Source organism: Panicum virgatum, chromosome 4K, assembly GCF_016808335.1.
Source record: "Panicum virgatum strain AP13 chromosome 4K, P.virgatum_v5, whole genome shotgun sequence".
Lineage (NCBI taxonomy): Eukaryota > Viridiplantae > Streptophyta > Magnoliopsida > Poales > Poaceae > Panicum > Panicum virgatum.
This window is the reverse complement of record NC_053139.1, coordinates 27,340,216-27,347,176: the sequence shown is the minus strand read 5'-3', so window position 1 is coordinate 27,347,176 and position 6,961 is coordinate 27,340,216.

Below are 6,961 nucleotides of genomic sequence, written 5' to 3'. Positions count from 1 at the left end.
GCGCCACGACAGGGGAAGGTGAACCATGTGACGGCCAAGTCAGCGGCCGAGTCTCCGAACGTGGTTATTGGTGCATCCATGGTCAACTCATATCTAGCTACGGTGCTTTTCGATACTGGTGCTACGCATTCCTTCATTGCACAGTCTTTTGTCGAGAATCATGGTATTCATACTAGCACATTAAAGAGGTGCATGTTAGTATCTTCACCTGGAGGACAATTGAGGTCTCATATCTTCTGCCCCAGAGTCAGTCTTTCCATAGGGGGGTAAAATTCAGTGCAAATCTGATGGTGATAGACACCAAGGGTATTGATGTGATTCTGGGAATGGACACTCTTGCCAAGTGGGGAGTCCGTATTGATTGTGCTAAGCGGTCAGTTCACTTGTCAGCATCTGATGGCCAAAAGGTGACAGTCAGTGCTACAGAGCCTTCTGGTTTTCTTCATTAGATGGAGGCTAGACCCACGGATGGTATTTGCGTGGTGTCTGAATTCCCGGATGTCTTTCCGGAGGACTTGCCAGAAGAAGGAAGAGGAGTTGATGAAGACATATCCGGATCTCTTTGCTAGCCAGCCCAGAATCTCGGGACGAGATTCCTGTAAGGGGGTAGGATTTGTAACACCCTAATTCAAATTTCAGTAATTAATAATTAATTAAATCGGCTTTATTTAATTTTATAGGATTTAATTTGCTTAGCCTTGCATTTATAATTTATTTTTGCTTCATAAAGTAATTAAAATTTATTTTAGGTTCAACATGTTTGTGCATTCATGCTGGTGCATATTTTTAATTGGTTGAGTGCATAGGGTTTGAATTCAAATTTGGTTTGAATTCAATTAGATTTGAGTGTGGTTTGAGTTTGTTTGAAAAAGAGGAAGGAAAACCAACCAAAACCAGCCCAAGAACCCAGCTTCCAGCCCAGTAGCACCGGCCCACCTCTCCCGCTTGGCCTGCTTGCCCTTTTCTTCCCCTGGGCCGACCCTCTCTTTCCTTAGGCCGCTCCCACATGTCCGGCCCAGTCCTCCTTTCCTCTCTCACTGCGGGCCCAGCTTTCTCCCTCCTTTTCCCCATTCTCTCCCCGGCGGCCCAGCCCGCTCCCACGCCCTTTCCCGCTCGGCCCTTTCTCTCCCGCACTGGCCAGCGCCGTGGCCTAGTTACACACCGGTCCAGCAGCTCCCAGCACCCTCTCTCTTTCTATGGCAAACGGGTCCCACACATCAGCGCCCTTCTCTCCCCTTTCCTTTCCCTTCCCCGCGCGATGCCCGGCCGAGCTCCTCGCCGTGAATCTCTCCCCGCGTGGAATTCTGTTTGCCCGGGTCTTCCTCTCCCTCCTTAAACCGCACGCGGCCTTCCTCTATCCTCCACTCTCAGAACCCTAGCCGCCACCACAAGCCCTAGCAATCCCCGTCGCTCCGCCGCCGCGCCACAGGTAAGCCTCTGCGCCACCGCGTTTTCCCGCCGCCAGTGCCGTCCCAACCCCACTCATCCCCGTGGCATCTCCGCAGGAACTCGAGGAGTCGACCGGTCAAACCAGAAGCCCGGAGGAACCCTGCCGCACCCTACTCAGCGAGCGCCTCCCCTCCTCTACCGCCGGTGAGTTGTTTCGCTGCCGCATTTCCGCGCCGCCGGCGTATTCCAGGCCACACTGACCCCTGTGCCCCTTCACTGATCCACACCGAGCCCACCCAAGGAGTCCAGATGCCCGGAACCCCGCTGCAGCGCCCTCGACCCCGAGCTCCACCCGTGTGCTGCCGCAGCACCATCTCGCCATGGTGAGGTCCCTGCAATACAGAATAGCCACGTGTGTGCCTGGCCTTGGCTCCACACACGCGCACCGAAAACCCAGCACCCAGATCCGAGCCCCCTAGCGACCCAGCGCGAGCACGCCGGCGGGCTCTGCTGCGCCGAGCCGCCTCCACCGCCGCGCGCTCCTCTCCGCACCCGGCAACACTGTGAAACCTACTCCAGTGGTTTACGTATGCCACGGGCGTGCTCCCCGACCAAACCCCAGCTCGATTCGCCCCGGAAACACCGAGTTCGAAGAACTCCGGCCGTGTGCCGCCGCTGAGCCGAGCTCCGGCAACTCGCGCCGCCGCGCCGCGCGCCCAACCGTTCTTGGCTGCCAGATCCGGAATCAGCGGCCTGGATTAGATCGGCGACCGCTTCGCTCCAAACCGTTAGATCAAGATCCGACAGCCCTAATCCGTGCGTACCGGTTCGGCCGGGAAATTTTGTTAAAGAGCCCCTGGCATTTCCCTGATTCAACCCGCGGTCCAGAGTTATTCAAAAGTAATTCCAATTATGCCCCTGATTTTATGTTTTAAACCCTGAGCTCTGTAGAAATTGAACCTGCCATCCCTGGACATGCAGTTTTGCATGTTAGCCCCTGGATCTATAGGTTAATTACGTTTAGGTCACTGGTTTTTGCGCAGAAGCCCCTGGAACTATGTTTTTTCTTACAGTTTAGCCCCTAGATCTTGTTTTAGGCCCCTAGATCTTGTTTTTCTTATAGTTTTTGCGTTCTAGCTCCATTTTAGGTGTTCTTTATGTCCACGCGATCGTTGTAATGCGTAGAATAGTTTTCGACTAGTTTAGTGTGCTATGACTTAAAAGCTAATGTAGTTGAGTCAGCCAACCTTAGAGCCTCATAGTTTGTGTTATACTTTTTGAGTACAAGTTGCGTACTCACTCTTGCCTACTCTACTCTTTTTCCTCTTAGGGATACTCTACTACTGCTCAGTTCCTGCCAACGCGAGGGAGTTCACCCGGAGCTACTAGGAGTACGAGGACTTCTAGGCGTTCGTTTCCCAGTCGACGTCCCTGTGGCGCCCTGCTTCCGAGAGCTTCTCGTATATGTTTTTACGCTTCCGCATACTCTGTATCAGACATTTTGTCATTATTGTAAAAAATAACATTCGTATTCGATTTATTATATCTTTTTACGTGATATGTGCTGTGATATACTGTTCATTCTGTTGTATATACGTGTAACTTGATCCGGTCACGTATATGATTGCTCGGTTTATGTCCTTTTATAAACCGGGTGTTACACCACCCTCCGGATGGATAGACATCACACTAGAGCAATCATATGAATACTGGAGCAGTTGATAGAGTTCTAAGAACGAAGGACTAACTATCTCCAGCACCGGGCAATTATGCAATGAGATCATTGAATAATAATGCAACCATGACAAGAAGCATATAACCGACAACTCGGAATATACTTCAAGCAGATATCGGTTACCACAGTCTAATTCTATTACAAATGACCGAATATTACAAGAGAGAGCTAGAGATGAACCCATACCAGACTCTCGAGCAACACCGGCGACTCGAAGACTCCTAAACTCCTCCTAAACTCCACTAAGCCTAAAGACTATGCAAGGAATGCAAGAGAGGTGAGTGAAGTGAGATGTGTGTGTGTCCTATTCTCTACCCCTCCCCTTGTATTTATAGGAGGGAGCCACCGGGGTTTTGCAGCTAATCCTCCGCAAACCGACTTAGGGGGCCAGTGTCGTGCTGCCACGTAGCAAGTTTAGGCGGTGGGGCCCACGGGCTGGTCGGCCGACCAAGGGGTCGGCCGGCCTGCCAGTGGCGCCAACCACCCCCAGCTGCTGGCAGTTGGGCCTATCTAGCCTGGCCTGGTCTGAACACCGGCGTAGAGCTTGTCTTGAGTAGTTTTGCTTCGGTTATTGGGCTTCTTTTGGTCCACTTGAGCTTGAATTAGTGCTCTGATACTTTCTGTGATTTTCTGTCGGGACAAAGTGTCCTAGTAACCTGCATATTAGCTCAAAAACACATCTTGCATATTCTAGAAGGTAAAGTGTGGTTTAGGGACTTTATTGAATATAAGTGCATGCAAGAAATGCAAACTCTCATGATTTTCTGATCAAGTTGACGCCTGGAAATGGTCGTTAGTGAGCGTTAACAAGATCCCCCAAGCTGTCATTTGCTCGTCCCGAGCAAAGTAAGACAAATCAGGTTGTTGATCAGAAAATCACTTTGACTCGTACCTTACCTGCAATGACTTAGTCTTGAAGCAAAGAAATTCATCTATAAGCTTAAATAAGTTGGTTAGCATACCTTTAATCAATTACCTTACTTCTTCATGGGGCTTTTCGGCCATGGCCTTGTCTTGGGCTATTGAGAGTTAGAACGGTGCATAAAGTAGTACTTACTTGTTCATAGATCCGCAATCCATCTGGAGACACATTTTTTTGAAAGATTTTTGAAAACATGGCACTCATCTTGTATTTCCTTACCAGGGCAGTGTTTGTCTTTGATCTTCCCTACTACTACAAGCCTTTGTGGAGCTCAAGGTAGGATAAAAATAGGGCACACTTGTATTCTATTTATTGTAAGTCAAAGAGAGGATCCATGAAGAAACAAGTCATGCAATCTCGATCAAGAGGTGCAAGTGTATGAGTGGATGGAATGATGTATGAATATGGCTTACTCCTTAAGGTGATGTCTTTTCTCTCTCGAATCATCCCTGTCTCTCTCTTTTTTTTGAGACATGGTTACCCCTTTTTCTCTCTTTTCCTTTTCTTTTGGGTCATGCTTCTTTGGCATGCCATATTTTCTTTCTTCTTTTTGGGGCAACCATAATCTGGCTTTATTTCAGGGATGTTCTACAAGAGAAATCACCGAGATATGGAGCATTTATTAATATGGAATGGATGGTGGTACTAATTCCCAGTGTAGGAATATAGCAAATGGATGGGACGTGTATGTGTTCATGATCGAGAAAGCATGAAAAGTATCTCACTAGGGTCACCCAATTTGACAAAACTCAACAGAACATCAAGCAGCATATGTATAAGGTTTTTTTCATGGAGTATGACATATGGCTCTGGTAGGACATTGCATATCGCTGGGAGACTTGCCCTTTTTAAAAAAAATTATTTTTGAAAGCAACTCCAGACTTCAAGCATTACTAGAACAAGCTTGCATAACCTTATTTACCATATCTAATCTCACAACAACTTAGACTCAGATCAAGCGTATGCAACCCACAGAACTTTCAGGTTTATTGGCACGATATTTGTATAACCAACGAACATAAACTCAAGAGAATTCTTATTTTCAAACTAGGCACAACAGACATGATAGAGCAAAGCAAAACTCATCCTTTCAACTTATCAAGGGAAGTTAAAACATTCTTACTGCGCATCATGGAAAAGGGAAATAATGTAGTAAATTTTTATTTTGTTTTTAGAAGTTTTTACCAAATTTTATTGAAAGCAAATAAAGGGATACAGTTGACTTAGGGGAGGGGACCTCCCCCAAGCTAGCTCTTGGTTAGGGTCCAAAAGTAGAACCTTTCTCCATACCTGATTAGGTTGATGTCGTTTCGTCTGTACTTGAAGAAGTAGTAGTGGTCGATAACATCTTGTTCTTCTTGCACCACACCTTCTTGGTCTTCTTTGGTGGCGTAGGCGGCACAGGAACAGGATCCTCGGATGCTGGGTAGACGATCTTCAGATCTTCCCATACTATATTGGTGATGAAATCAGGGATTTTCTGATCATCTTCCACTGGCTTGGTTGGTGGAGTATGAATTTCCCAATCCTCCCAAGCTGGCTTGGAAGAGGGGTGATAGTTTTTATCATCCCAATCGGGCTCTGCCCATAGCCCTTGTTTCTTACTATCCTCATGAATCAGAAATATCTCTCTCTTATTTTGGAATTTAAATTTCATGGTTTTCCCATGATTAGGAGGCTGATTCTTCCTCTCCCCACATCAATTCTGGCATTTGTATCCTTGAGGAATGGTCGTCCTAGAATAAGAGTAGTCTCCTTCTGGTTATCCATATCAAGCACCACAAAATCAACTGGGACGAAACAGTCTCGTACTCTCACTGGGACATCCTCAGCGATTCCTTCTGGGTGCCGTACTGAGGAGTCAGCCAATTGCAACTGCATGGGTGTTGGTGTCAACTCTGTTTAGTTGAGTTGGTCGAAAACCGCCTTCGGCATCACACTAACACTGGCTCCCAAATCACATAAGGCTTTGTCGAAGTTCTGTGCCCCTATCGCACATCTGATAGTTGGGAATCCTGGATCCTTCTTCTTCTTGGGCAATTTTTGAAGTATAGCTGCACTGCATGCCTCAGTGAGCTTGATTACTTCGGTAGTTGGTAGTGGTCGCTTGTTGTTGATTATGTCCTTGATGTAGCGAGCATAGGTTGGAACCTTCATAGCATCCATCAAAGGCACATTGATGTTCACTTGTTGTATTATCTCAACAAAGCGGCTGAACTGCTCATCTGTACTTGGCTTCCTTGCCCTCATAGGGAACAACAATACTTGGGTATTATAAAATTCATGCAGAGCCGTCTTCCCTTCATGAACTTCCTCGGGTTCCTCCTCCCGAGGTGGTTCTTCTGCCATTGGGCTTGCTTTCTTCCTGTTAACATGGTTAGGATAAGGCGGATTTTGAGTAGTTTTACCTCCTCGTGTGGTTATCGCCTTAATGTCCTCCAAAGCAGGGGGCATGGTAGCAGCCACTTGAGCCAGTTGAGTCTCAATCATCCGGTTGAAGCTCGACTGATTCTTGATGACAGTGGAGAGTCCGTCCATCTTGGCATGGATAGTCTCCATAGATTTGTCCATAGTGGCCAACTTCTTCTGAAGGGACTCATTGATCTTCGCTTGGCCGTAGACAAGATCTCTCAAGGTAGGCTGGTTAGGACCGAAAGAGTTTGAATTCCCATTACCTCCCTAGTAATACGGGAGTGGTTGGTTGCTTGGTTCCACCCCTGACCTCCTTGTGGACGAAACCCATTGTTGCCATTGAGGAATAAAGCTTCTTCTTCGGTTTCTGGGCAATGATCGCCTGAATGTCCAACATTCCCGCAGACCTCGCACGTCATGCGAGCTTTCAAGGCTTGAAGTGTATGCATCTGAGCCTTATCTTGGGAATAATCCTCAAATTTCTTGAGGAAGAGATCAATCTT